This window comes from Lepisosteus oculatus, unplaced genomic scaffold, assembly GCF_040954835.1.
Source record: "Lepisosteus oculatus isolate fLepOcu1 unplaced genomic scaffold, fLepOcu1.hap2 HAP2_SCAFFOLD_63, whole genome shotgun sequence".
NCBI classification, from domain to species: domain Eukaryota; kingdom Metazoa; phylum Chordata; class Actinopteri; order Semionotiformes; family Lepisosteidae; genus Lepisosteus; species Lepisosteus oculatus.
In genome coordinates, this window is record NW_027168182.1 from 551,533 (window position 1) to 565,757 (window position 14,225).

Consider the following 14,225-nt stretch of genomic DNA (forward strand, 5'->3'; position numbering starts at 1 on the left):
TTAGAACGTGAGGAACTAGTTTTTACTGGGGGAGACTGAGACTGGGAACTTAGAGTAGACAAAGTCTTCTCCGCACGCACAGACATGAAAACATTCTTATGAGTGAGCACGAACTCATCTGCCAAAACAGCGGCTTGCGATAAAGTAGTTACTTTTTGCTCATTCAAATACACAACAATGCGTTCAGGCAAACAGTTCTTAAATTCCTCTAAGAGCATTAACTCACACAATGAGTTAAAGTCACTCACTTTACTGGCTACAACCCATTTATCAAAGAGAGTGCCCTTCTCTCTAGCAAATTCAACAAATGTCTGGTCTGACACTTTACGATGATTTCTGAAGCGTTGTCTATAAGCCTCAGGAACTAATTCATAAGCCCGTAAGATAGCAGCTTTCACAGTATTGTAATTCAAACTTTCTTCTAAAGAAAGTGTAGAACAAACTTCCTGAGCTTTGCCCACTAATCTACACTGCAAAAGCAGTGACCAAACCTCCTTAGGCCAACGAAGTGATGTGGCAATTCGCTCGAATGCACCAAAGTACGAATCAACTTCCGTCTCCCTAAACAGAGGAACTAAAGCAATGTGCTTACTTACATCAAAGGTGGTAGAGAGTGGATCTTGCAAAGGAGACACGCTAGAGGCCTCGGAGTGGGTCGGCTGCACAGCAGGAGAATTCTTTCGTGCTTCTAGCTCAAGCTGTCGGAGCTTAACCTCTTTCTCCGCCTCGATCTCCATCTTACGAATTGCAAGGCGCAATTCAAATTCTGCCTGGCATACTTGGGCTTTTTCCTGCGCCTCCATGTGCAAGCGGGCCAAATGAACTTTCAGGCGAGTATCGCTTTTTGACCCGGTGGAGACAGGAGAGAACGGTTCAAAGGGAGGCAAGGTGGCCTTGACCTCAGCCTCCACTAAGTCTTCAGCCACCCCCTGCACCTCGTCCTGTTCTTCCACCACCATAGCAGGTTTAGGACCAGCCCCAGGAGAACCGGCATACCTGCTCGTTAATGCAATGACCTCTAACTCTACCAACCTATCCATCACAGCTCTCTTGACGTCCCTTTTAAGAGCTTGCGTCGAAACCTGAATCTGGAAGTAATCAGCAATTTGGAGCAATTCGTCCTTCCTACACTTATCCAGCTGCTCAAAGGAAGGTTCCTCCACAAACTTTCACAAATCAAAAGTAGCCATAACTACAGTACCTTGCCAAAACACAATCCACAAATCAAAATCCTGTACCAACACCCAAATTCTGCAACACAAAAAAAAATCCTTAGGATGGGAATTTGATATCCCGGACGAGCCCCCAATAATGTTACGACCCCAAGTGTCTAGGGGAAAAGGGGTGTAACATTTAGGATAATTCTTTTGGAAGCAGATGGGTTTTGGTGAGGGACTAGGAAGCGTGATAAGGGTAAGGAACTAGAGTGGTGCCAAAGAAAAGAAAATAAACAAAATGGAGCTGGCTAGGACAGTGAGGGAAAGCTAATCCGACTACAAAAGAAAACCAGAAACACACGGACTTCTGCGTCTTCAACACCCTAGTTAACCTGCACTGACTACCCAAAACCATACAAGACAAATGGCACTCACCCGTACTAAACTAGTGTACTAATACAAAATTAACTAAGTGTGTAAGTGTACCCAACAACCTAAACTAACCTTATATACAAAAGTTCACACAAAAACACAAGTGAACCAGGAATACAAATAAGGAAAAACAAGAGTAATCAACAGGACAGGGTACAAAAGAACACATAAGTTGAACATGTAACACTTGGGCAAGGTAAAGACAAATCAAGGATGAACACACAAACAAACAAAAGTACAAAGAAACTAACGTAAAACCAACAAAACAACAAAGCCGAAGCTATACGAAAATACACAAACACAAAGCAAAACAAACCAACAAACGAAGCCGAAGCAATAACAAGAAACGAAGCGAAGCGAAAACCAAAACCGAACGGGACCGAAGTCAAACAAAAGGCCTTTTCTTTCTGAAAGCCTCCATGTTATATAGTGAATAAAATGTGTTCTGATTGGCAGAAGGCTGATTGATGATGACATCATATTGAAACAGTGGTGTGATGGTTGGCCAATGGGGAAGGGAGAACAATCAAGGGTCAGCAGTGTGGACATAACAGAAAAACACACAGAACACACACTGGGACGTAACAGTGCCGGCGGGGGGGCGATCACCCTGAGGTCTGTGCAGGTCCCAATGCCCCAGCATAGTGACGGAGACGCTGTGTTGTAAAAGGGTGCTGTCCTTTGGATGAGATGTAAAACCGAGGTCACAGCGCTCTGTGGTCATTAAAAATGACCACCAAAACCTTTGACAAAAGCTCTTGGTAATTGATGGGCTTCAATAATGCTCCTCCTTTAGGTACATTTTAAATCAGCTGAAAAATGCTGTGAAATGGGGGGGCACTTCAGGCCAGTGTAGGATTTGGGTTACAAGAACCATGAAACTGCATGAGAAAGCCCGTACACTGAATTACACAGCTTTCTATTCAAAGGACAAAAGAAATTCCCTGAGTTCGATTTTTTGCAGCACAGAGAGGACCACTGTCGTGAGGCTGGTTAGCTCAGTGGGTTAGAGCGTGGTGCTAGTGACGCCAAGGTTGTGGGTTCGAGCCCTGTATGGGCCAGGTCCATTTCTCCTCTCTTACCAAAGCTGTTAGGTTCCTTTCCGTGGTGAGATGGGTTGTCATGCAACACTGCCACATAGTGCCAACAGACAATTAAATGACAAAAATGAAGAGAGTTAAAGCAGCTGGAGAGGTTTTCTTACAACTTTTGAGCTGACACAGTTTTGGAAAATGTTTCCTTCATGCTGCACTGTACCACATAGGCAGCCAAGAGTCTCCAAAACAAAACAGAATTGACAGTCATATAATGTCCATTAACCCCGGTTTTAAACGCAGCATCATGTCTGCCATCATAAGAATATGAGTCCAATATTTTAGAATATAGTCAGAATGACTTCTAACCTTACCTGTGGTGTCTTTAATCCCTATTGCTCAATGCATGGTGTACGTACTGCATACATGTGTCTTGAGAATGAGGAATGGGCCCCTGAGACAGTCGTTTACCTGTTTCACAAATGATCGTATTTTACTAGAGATTCTGTTTGGGATTCAGATGTGCATTCGGACAGCAATCCCTTTCAAGAAATGATACGTTCTGGATGAGGTCAGTGGTGCTGGAACACTGTATTTAGGATGTGTTTGCAGTGATTGTGTGTCCCCTGCTTCAACGCAGTGATATATAGATGTGCTCCTGTAATTTATTGGTACATGCCCAGGGCAGTAAGCAGTCTGAGGATTTATTTCCAGATGGCATAGAGCAGTGAAGAAGTGAAGAAGTGCAACACACTGGATCATTATATTTTTAGCATCTATTCTACTTAAATTATTACATTATACACAATTTGAGTTCATTTTAAAAAGTAAAAGGTAATGAAAGGAATGCATTTTCGTAAGAAAGATAATACCGATATGCATGTGATAATCTTCCTTATATCATGTAGTGCGTCATTTGGACACTTTGTGGGCTTGAAATACAAAGAAAATCATGTTCTATGGTACAAGATAAATGCAAAACTTAAGCTTTTATTTTAATTAGATTTGTTTATAAAGCATAAGCAATCATTTATTACATTAATATATCTGAAAATAACATTTTAGCATCATATTATTACATACAGGTCTCTAGCTTCAACACAGTGCTATATATATATATATGCTCAGTGATTTATTGGTACAAGCCCAGGGCAACAATCAGAATGAGGATTTATTTCCAGACGGGCTACAGGTAGTGTTGTGAAATACTTCAACACACTGGATCGCAGATTTAGACCCCCTGCACTCTTACTCCTTTAAAACCAAAGAAATGAAGATATGTAGCAATCACATTGTAACAGGGGTGACAGTGACTTAATGCTTATACAAGTGGACTTCTGGTACCTTTAGGGTACGGTGTTCCCTGAAGGGCTCTCAAACCCCGCATTTCAGATGCCTAGCTGTATCGCTGATGTGTTGCACCTCAGAATCACTTTTAAACCTTACCTCTGGTATCTTTAATCCCTATTGCTCAACGCATGGTGAAAGTATTGCATAAATGTGTCTGAAAATGAGCAATGGGCACCTGAGAGACTCAATTTAGCGTTTTCATAGTACAGGCACAGGCACAAGGTGACGTGCGGCAGACGCCGGAGTAGGCAGGTTTCGAACCTGCACGGGGAGTCCCCAGCAGATTTCAAGTCCATCGCCTTAACCACTCGGCCACGACAAAAGCGAGCTCACTCCCGCCGCATTCCTCCTATAATCTAACACGGAGTGCGAGGTGGCTGCGGATACGTTTTCAAAGTCGCTCTCCGTTAAAAATAAATAAATACCTTTGACAAAATACGTGCCGGCAGACAGTCACACCTCAGAGGGTTTAAGGCTGGCTTCACGTTCAAATGATAAAGTCTCCCCGTCCGGATGTCAAAATGCAACTTTGGCAGACAGAAAAAACATCAACAAACCACAAATGTGGACAAGGATTTTACAAGCTGCACCATACTGCACTTTCAAAAGCATTTACATTCCTGTTAGACGCAGGAATTGCCTTTGTTTTGCGCGCTTACGAACGCCATGGAAAACGAAACAAAACAAAAGCCCTCAGCTCCTGCACTTGATTATAATGCCATTTCGTGTCGAAGCAGTAATTTACATCATCCTACCACTGCAACACGGGGAATAGAGGGAAATGGGCACAAGCTACGAATCGTCTCAATCACTCCCTAGAGTCGTAAGGCGCATTGAAGGGTGCACCCCCATCATTAATTGTTGCGCCTCTGTGAAAGGAAAGCTCTTGAGCAGTCTTTGAAACAGCTCAGATCAAACACTTGATTGCTTCCATGTGCATCTGGAGCCCATTTCTTATTTTCACTTCACGCCGCCCAAAGCATTTCTAAAACAGGAGATTCGCGTTTAGGAATGCGCCCTGCCCTACAAATAAAACAGGTCTACGGGTCTGAAACCTGCTCCACGGAAAACAGTTCTGTTGCGCTTTTGATCAAAGGGAGATTCGCTGTTCTTACTTTTTGATGACATAACACCCAAAGGGGCTACTTTGGAGCTGTATTCCAACCAGCATCCTAAAGTTTCTTAGCGGTATCCTTTACAGTCCTCTGTTCGGTCGACAAGGGACTGAAGGGGGCAGCTTTCCTCACACATACAGTGCAATGTACTGTAGTGTTCCCGTTCATTGAATTCACAGTTCTGCATCAGACCTCTAACTCGTTTCCTTAGCTTGGATTTAAGCCACGAAGCAGGCTTCTTCTGTATAAAGGTCTAGAGGAATCACAAACTATTTGAGAGGCCATCATCCTAGGGGGAACTGACAAAGTCTATCCCTAAACACCTAGCGATGTCTCTCGAGAGACTGTCAAAAATCACTTTCTCCATTCGTGCTGCAAGTAAGTAAAAACGTGGTCTCAACCCAGGGCCACTTGGCAGCAGCGGCACGTAAATACTGTTACTGCTCGATACCGACGTTAGCCTACCATACCATGTTTAGCCACCGCTAGGAAATGTACGGCTCTAGTACCGGAGCAAACGACAGGAGGGCCAACGTTTAACAGGCACATGTGTTAGATATGGAGAGCGACGAGGATGGGATTCAAACCCACACGTGCAGAGCACAATAGATTAGCAGTTCATCACTTTAACCACTCGGCCACCTCGTTGACGAAACTGGCGCGCTCCAGATGATCTTTTTTTTTTCCCTCGTACTCGAGGGTAATTTTCCTGTTCCACGTGCGATTTCAACATTTTCCTTGGGAGATGTCAAGCCAGCAAGCCACTGCTGTGGTTCAGTGGCCAGTGTGGAGTTCAGTGGCCCTGTTGTACACAGAAAGCACATTGAGCTCCTTGGACATGAAAAGTTCCAGATAAAAGCCATTTGTCACCCTTTCTCTTGGTGTTGATGTTGCTATTGTATGTAAAGGTGGCAACTTGCTCAGAGAGCAGGCGGAGCACACACCGAATGCAGATGTGTCTGAGTGGTGTGTCCAAGTGGCTGCAAAAGGACAGCTCTCCTGGGGCGCCGTGGCTTAGTTGCTTAAGGCGCCTGTCTAGTAAACAGGAGACCCTGGCTCCGAATCCCAGTGGTGCCTTTTTTGTTCTGTCTTCTCGAACAGAACTGGTCATTATGGACAACTGCCTACGGCTAGCCTTAATTAAATACAAGCATTCATTTCTTGTCTTGAACGACTTGTTTTTCTTAAAATGGATGCAACTTGCAAAACATGAAATACAAACCTTGCTAATCAGCGCTAGCGGCTGGCAAAAAAAAAAATAAGTCAGCAATGTTTTTTTTCTTTAACCTTAACCCTGCTAATGGAGAAGAGTTAAACGACCGAGTCTATGCAGCTTAAACGGTGCGCACGTCGGGTTCTTAGCTGAAAGGGTGGTAAACCACGCTCACCCCAGTCCTTAATCTTTTAAAGAGGATACAAAATTGAACCTAGTCGCCACATCACATACATCCTGTTCAATGATAAAAAGGTAACATCTATCCTCGCTCCAGAGTAAATCTCACGTTGAGGGCATATTTGTTTTCACTTTACCGTGAATCAGGCTCGGCTGCACAGAGGAGAGAGCAGAGCAATGAGGTCACGGGGACAGGGGAGTCACACGCTGGCGGTTTGAATACGCGGAAGATCACTTAGGGATCCACAGTATATGGACCTTCCGTGCGCCATCAGTCCACACTCCGGACTCTGAATCCTGCCATCCGAGTTAAGATCTCGGCGGAACCTGAGGCGCAGTTCCTTCTTAAAACGTAATCTGGTGAGCATTTCTAGAATCGTACTTGTATAGATTGTAGCGTGCTCTCTGAAGGCACCAGTTCTGTAGGGTTTGGGTATTAACTGGGACAATTATTAATTGTAGCAGTAAATCATAAAATGATTCTTTGGATGGCCTTAGAATCCAACCATACGATATAACTCAAACAACGCACACACATAGGTACTAATACACGAGGATACATTTATTAATACATAGAATATGCATGTAAACCTAACAGATCTTATCAAGAGGTTTATCAGAATACAAAAGGTATATATTCAGTCAGTTACAAAGAGTTACATATATCAAGAGGACATATGTTCAGTATATCATTCATTTAGACCGTTTCGTAAATGAACTTGGTTATAACTTCTACATTGGATACTCAAAACAAGTACATAACTCTTAGGAATTAAATTGGTATCAACTGGTTGGGATGACAATTGAATTCTCGAGCTGTAATGCATTGAAGTTGAATACTCATCCAATCTCTGGGGATTCAGATCTCCTGCGGACTCAAAGAAGCAGTTGCAGGCTTGTTGCTGTCCAATCCGCGCTGTCTGGCTTTGTGCCAGGTTGTGCTGTGCGGTTTGCGACAGTGCGCTGCTGATGCTCACTGACCGGCTAGTTAGTGTTGGCTTTAACTAGCAAAGTTTATGCACAGCAGAAAAGATGACTGCGGGTCCCAGCAGGTCAGGAAGAGGACCGGTTCGTTCCTGATGAAGCGCTTGTTCTGATTAGTTATTCAGCTGTCCACAGTTCCGACCTGTTCACGAGGCTTGCTGCTGATGCTAACCTCGGGTGGATCCTCTGGTTACTCGTGGCAACCTCCACTCTCGACTCTTAGAACAGAGGAAAGTACTGGCACTCGGACACACTGGCCGTTCCGTGGTTGTCCGGGCTGAGTCTCAGGATGGTCAGGAGGCGTGCTGTGAGAATGTCCTGTCCTTGGGAGCCTTCTGCTCCTGGGCCGTCCTGCCATGGAATTGTCTTGCACCCCTGGAATTCTCCTTAGAATTCTCCTACTGGAATAGTCCTACTAGTTCTCCTGCACATTGTCTATTGTTTGTTTGTACATTGTCTTGATGCACTGGTTGCACTTTGTTTTGTTTTTTACACTTGTTTTACAATCGAGAGACTTTCTGTAAGTAAGAATTCCATTGTACCAGTACCGGTTACATATGGCAATAAAGTTCAAGTTCAAGTTCAAGTTCTCCAGGCTCTCTGTTGCCTGTTTTTACCTGGAGGAACTTTGGCTTGTCATTGGCTGAAAGTTTAATGGGCATCAGAGTCCCACATGGGTTACATTGCCCTACCAGTCCCTGACTGGTTGATCAAGGTGAGATATGAGTCACTTACTCCTGACACCTAGGAATGCAATCCAGATGTTCATCTGGCACTCCCTAGACAGATAGGCGCCAATGGATGACCATTGATCATGATAGCCAGGCTTAGCTAAGTGCATCCCCATTTGGGAGCTGTCCCTTATCAAAAGAAAACATCTTTAAATCAGCCTGCATGAATAGTTTCTCTGTGGCTGCACCACAGAGATGAAGAGAGAGATGGGGCCTCATTTGGGAAAGCACAGCAACACTTATTTCTGTCTTATTAACAAGCATTGCCTCTACATATCCCCCCTTTTTGAAGGTCACGAGGTACTGAGACGTTGTTGCCTTCAAAACAAAACAGAGTTAAGTGATGTCCCCTGTCATTAGAACATTAACCTTAAATGTCCACATTTCTCCTAAAGAATTCATACCGGAACCAGCATTGGGAACAAACAGGATGAATAACATCTGGAGTATGTATAAACACGGTAGGAGACATCATCTCAGTCTAGGCATTACAAATCAGGAAGTTCACTGTCAGTATCTGATACCTCTGTAGGCAGATATTTGGGGAAGAAGTAACTTCCTTTCTTTTGAAATGCTACCTTTGACTCATTTGTGCTACCCGGAGTACATCTTGATGTAAGAGTACAGCATTCAGAGTACATTGTCAGCCATGATCCAGCTTCCCAGCAGCAGTGTTACAATAACACCGGTTCCTTTTCCCAGCCCCCCTGATGAACCATGACACCTGTGTTGGGCACCTGCCAGGGTGGTTTGGAGGTTTGTTCCATTAAAGCAAACTAACTACCTGTACCTCCTGAGGGCTTACTGTTTCTTGGATTTCTATCCAATTCAATAGTGTGGCACCTGAAGGCATCCACGACCTCAAGTTGGGTCTTATGTTGTCTGGTTCCAGACCGTACAGTGTCAAGTTACCATGCTGTACTATGGCCTCCTTGGGGCCAGTAGCACGCAAACCTATCAGAAATAGCAAACACACAACAGTGGCGGCAGCAATCAGTCCTCCCAAAAGTCTTTTCAGGTGGCTGATCCCAGTCATCTCCTTCTGAGTGACTGTTGCCTTTCTAAGTTGGCGCAACATGTACATGGTCTCTTTCTCAGTATGCCATGTGGCATCTTGGGCACCAACATCCTGGAAATCTGAGGAGATCTGACGCAGCTGCTGATGCTGCTCTTCCATTTCCAGGACATCTGCTTTTTCGATTTGTTCATGCCTGTGCTCTAGGAACCCTGCAGGGGGTGGTGCAGCGGTGGAGCATGCCTGACCCTTGGCTTAGTGGTCATCTGGAGCACCTGAGGGATCTGGGATTGTTACTCCATTCTCACTGTTCAGGTCCACCCTGCACACTTTCTGATTGAGGAATCCCTCTATCGGCATGTTTATAATCGTTCGCTGGGCGTGGGTGTAGGACACCTGCTCGCTCCCCCCTTCCCTCTCTAGGGGTTCAGGGAGCTGCCCCAGCACTGGGATAGCTAGTTCACTGTCTTTGAACTCACCATCACCCACCAGGCCCATGTCAGTGCAGGCGGGGATTCTGACACCCCCCTTTTCCATGTTCTGCACTAACAGTCGGGTGGCTTGCCCATCCAGCTACAGTGGTTGGTGCTGAACCACTGTTGGTCAGACTCAGACTGACAAACTGAGCTGGTGGCTGTAAGAAAACCGGCTCGGCTTTCATTCCCTGTCCCTTCTGGGGGACTGGGTGTATTGGCAACCCTGCCGTTGAGGCAGGAACAATCAGGTCAATCTCACTCACTACCTGGTAGTTGTGAGAAATAATGTTACCTGACTGCAGGTTCCCTGGGTCACAGCAGAGGGAATCGGCATCTGGGATCAGGTGTGTCCACAGCGCAGTAGTCTCAGCGTCCAGCTGAACCTCCTGTCTAACCTGTGAATGTTGCACCAGGGGATTTCTTTATTTATGTCTTTATTTAGTGGTTTCATTAGTGACAAAGGCTAAACTTTCTTGGAAAAATGTCTTTTATGTAAACCATGTTTGCTATTAATTCATTTAGGACTAGAATATGTTCATTGTCTTCCAATAAAAGAAGGGTTCCTTTCGCCATAGTCGGGTTGACATTAGAAGCTTGCCACGCCCGGACTGTTACACCATCGCATTAGCATGTTAAAGCGATTTCGTTGAGGAGCCTAGCTTTCTTAACTAGTAAGTACTGTACTTCCTTGGTTTTGTAGGGGGGAAGGTGTCTTTCGCTGGAAATCTGGTCCCCTTCTACTGTGAAAATACCTGTGAAACCGGTTTAATCGGTCACAGCCAGCACTCCCGCTGGCCACCCACGTGTTATGCTCTTCATTAATGTCTAAGCCGGAACACATCATTATATCTCATTTTGTATTTCTTTTAAAAAAATCGTTTGCCCAGCCTAACAGTATTGTTGTTATTGTTTTTATCCTGTAAAGCGCTTTGAGGAGCCAGCTTTTAAGGCGCCATATAAAATAAAGTTCATTATTATTACTATTGTTAAATTGCTGGACAGAGAGGTGAACATGTGGATGCTGCACATTGGTGGGGAGTCCCCATTGCCTGTAAAGCACTTTGAGTGGAGTGTCCAGAAAAGCGCTATATAAATGTAAGCAATTATTATTATGATTATTATTATTATGATTATTATTATTATTACGTTGCATTGTGCATTGTGCTGCTGTAATACAGTTTTAAATAATTAAAAGTCTAAACAGTATCAGCTTTATTTATGGGTTTTAAATCAATATAAATGTTTATATTGTAACGCCTAGGTGACTATTCATTGTTATTAAAATGACTTAAATTTGATCATGTTGTGATAATTAGAAATATAAATTTGTTTGGTGCGAGTGAAGTTTTATTTAATCTCTGAGCCAGGGAAACATTGTATTTTTTTAAAAAAAATGTTTATTAAAAAAAAAGTAACGGCTCCAGCAGGATTCAAACACACAACATGTGATTTGGGAATCAGGAAGCTAACCCACAGCACCACCAGCAAGGTCACACAAAGAGTGTCGAAAAAGCCCTACAAAACATTATGTAACAATTCTTGTGTTGCGGTACATGAGTATAATTATATCGTTATTAATTTCTTTAAATACGCGATTCCATATTATATTCCCTTTTAATCAAATTCTTGTACCAGAGCTTGTTGACTCCAGTATCACGTTAGTTAAAGACTTCGATGCTTAAAATGTTTAGGGAGAAATGGAATACTGGTGTGTATGTTTTCTTTAAAGTACCGAGACCAGCCATATACTGTATGTTTAAGTTCCAAAATTAATATTGTTTATGGCCTTCACACGTGTTACAGTATGCTCCTATTCTTTTTATGCTCAGGTACTAAGATTTCCCTTCAGTGGTAAAATTCCATATAAATATTCAATGCTTAAACGGGCACAGTAAAGACATTAAATATACATGTACATATACATACTGTATACAGTACAGTTTGCATACAGTAATATGTTTATGTTCCTAAATCAATCTCTTTAATGAGCATGTGAAAGGCATGGTGAATCGGAGATTCTCAAAAATTACTGTACTTTACATGATTGGAAACAAATGCGTGATTGCGAAATGCTGTGGTGTTACTTTTACAAAGACGGTCAATGAAAAAAAGAATGTGGACCAGGGCACTACTTTGAGTTTACAGCTTGTCCAAGGTCATTCATTATTAATACTATTAGTAATATCTTCGTTAAAGACTTTGATGGCGACAGCTCAAACATGAGAGGTTGAGCTTTATTAGCTCCACCTTGCAGTAATTCCGGATACTATTATTTTTTTGCGGGTTTTATAGGAGAATTTACGGTAACTCGTGGTAGACTGCGTAAAGCGCACCGCAAAATAATGTGGTATCGCCCGCTTGTTTTGAATAGCTGCATCTGTACGCCCCGTGTCTCAACGGTAGGACGGAGTCAAATACTGCCTCGACACGTAACAACGTTATATTAAACCGCAGGACTTGAGGGCTGTTTTGTTTGAATGTTCAAGGCATTGGTAAGAGCGTAGGTCAAGGGCCATTGGTGCATCTCCTGTAACTGGAGTAAAAATGCTATTCAAAGTGCAGTGACTGAAATCGTCGTCCACATGTCTCTGTTGTTGATTGCTTTCTGTCTAAGAACGTTCTGTTTTCATGTCCGAACGGGGAGACTTTATCATTCCAACTTGAAGCCACCCTTAAGTCCTCTGAGGTGTGTGTGTGTGCTTGCACGTATGGCGTAAAAGGTTTCTTAAACGGAGAGCGAACTTGAAAAAAGTTGCCTCCGCCGCCGCCGCCGCCTCGCACTCCCTGTTCGATTGTAGCAAGAAGGCAGCGGCAGCAGCTCTCGCTGTAGTCGTGGCCGAGTGGTTAAGGTGACGGACTTGAAATCCGTTGGGGTCTCCCCGCGCAGGTTAAAATCCTGCCGACTACGGCGTCCTTTGCATTTGGTTGCGTGCGTGCGTGTAAAAGGACCAGCGCCGTTTCGTTTTCGCTGGGACCTTTAACACTCTAAATCGCCTGGACCTGCAGCCTGTGAAATCGATTCTTCAGCACCCACGAAGGACGCTCTGCAGCTAGACACAGATAACGATGCTTTTCTGCAACGAGCTTTCCAGCTGAATTTTCTCGGCAGCTCCGTACTGAACCTTTCTCCATTGCAACATAGCGGAGGCTCGTCACGTCTATAGCAAGGCTGTGTAGGACCGCATACGCCACAGTGACTTGTACACAGACCACATGAAAGGCAAGCAAAATACACTTTTAAAATTCCAAAGACTCACAAGGTCAGAGGAACAGCGATGACCTGAACAGATCTGTTACAGAAGTCTAGGTTGACCTTTTTAGAGCTGTAATTGCATTTTTGTTTAATAGAAGATCAAATCTACTCGCATGTACCAGCACCTTACAGTTTATTGATGTTAATTCTGTTTAAGTAATAAGATTGCTAACGATGTTGGACTTTAGCCGGTGTTTTTTAGAACAAATTGCTTACACTTCTGTAAGGAATACGCAGTACGTGCCTTTGTCAGTCATTGCTCACCATACCTGTAACTTTCTTATCTAACTCACTTCCTCAAATGGTGAAGGTCCACAAACATAAATGAAAAAAAAACCCTTGTTGTAGATGAGGTGCACAAAAAAGCAGCCCCTGATAGTGTATAACACATTTATACTATTGCAGAGACACATCTAACATATATATATATACTGTATATATATATGAAACAGAAATAGAAACAGAAACAGGAATCGCATACTCACCTGGAGAATCTCTGTAGGAATATCTAGCATTTATCAATGGAAATAAAAGCTGCTTTAATACAGTGCATGTTCAAACTCAAACCCTCAGCTGCTGTTCTTGTTTGTTTTGGGACAAATTGCAACTGAGCATCGCATGAGCCGTTACGTACCCTTATCTGTTAGGGAATTTCAAGGGAGGATTTAGGTCAGAATGGGTAGGCTGCAAAACAACAAGTAAAGATTTATTCCAAGATGAAACGTTGTGGCGGTTTTCTTATCTTTTCAGCATGGACTAAACTTTTACGTGTTCCTTATATGCTATATATGTATATATTAGCACCAATGTCGTTCTAAAAAACTAACATGAAATTGTCAGGGACATTCAGCTATATACAAAGACGAGACAGACAAAGTAATAATTCTGTATTAACGTGGCCTACATATTGACGCAATGATCGAACTAACTGACATGTTCTGATTCAGATCCCCTGCAGTTCATGCCAATTAGAACAATAGCAATGCTGAGTCCTCCCCACCCTACTGAGCACAAATTCAGCTGCTCTCCAGTTCTGTTCTGCATGTTTTTTCATTGCAATTGAGCTCGGAGCTGGAGATGATCTCCATACAGTTCTGTGTTAACTAGCCCGCACTTGCGTGCTAATTTACGGGTTGTGGCAAATGCTTTTCTATAGTTCATATACATGACGGCAACCTGTTACCGAGGAACCTGAGAGGTTTAAAAGCCTCACGAGCCAGGCAGGACTCGAACCTACAATCTTCTGATCCGAAGTCAGACGCGTTATCCATTACGCCACTGGCCC

General features: G+C 43.5%; 2 non-coding genes across 2 annotated transcripts; one reads left to right on the plus strand and one right to left on the minus strand.

Moving 5' to 3' along the window:
* Window positions 1-12,513: 12,513 nt before the first annotated feature.
* Window positions 12,514-12,595, plus strand: trnas-uga (transfer RNA serine (anticodon UGA)). Its single transcript has one exon. It is a non-coding gene; the product is annotated as a tRNA-Ser (tRNA).
* A 1,557-nt stretch (window positions 12,596-14,152) lies between these two features.
* trnar-ucg (transfer RNA arginine (anticodon UCG)) lies at window positions 14,153-14,225 on the minus strand. Its single transcript has one exon. It is a non-coding gene; the product is annotated as a tRNA-Arg (tRNA).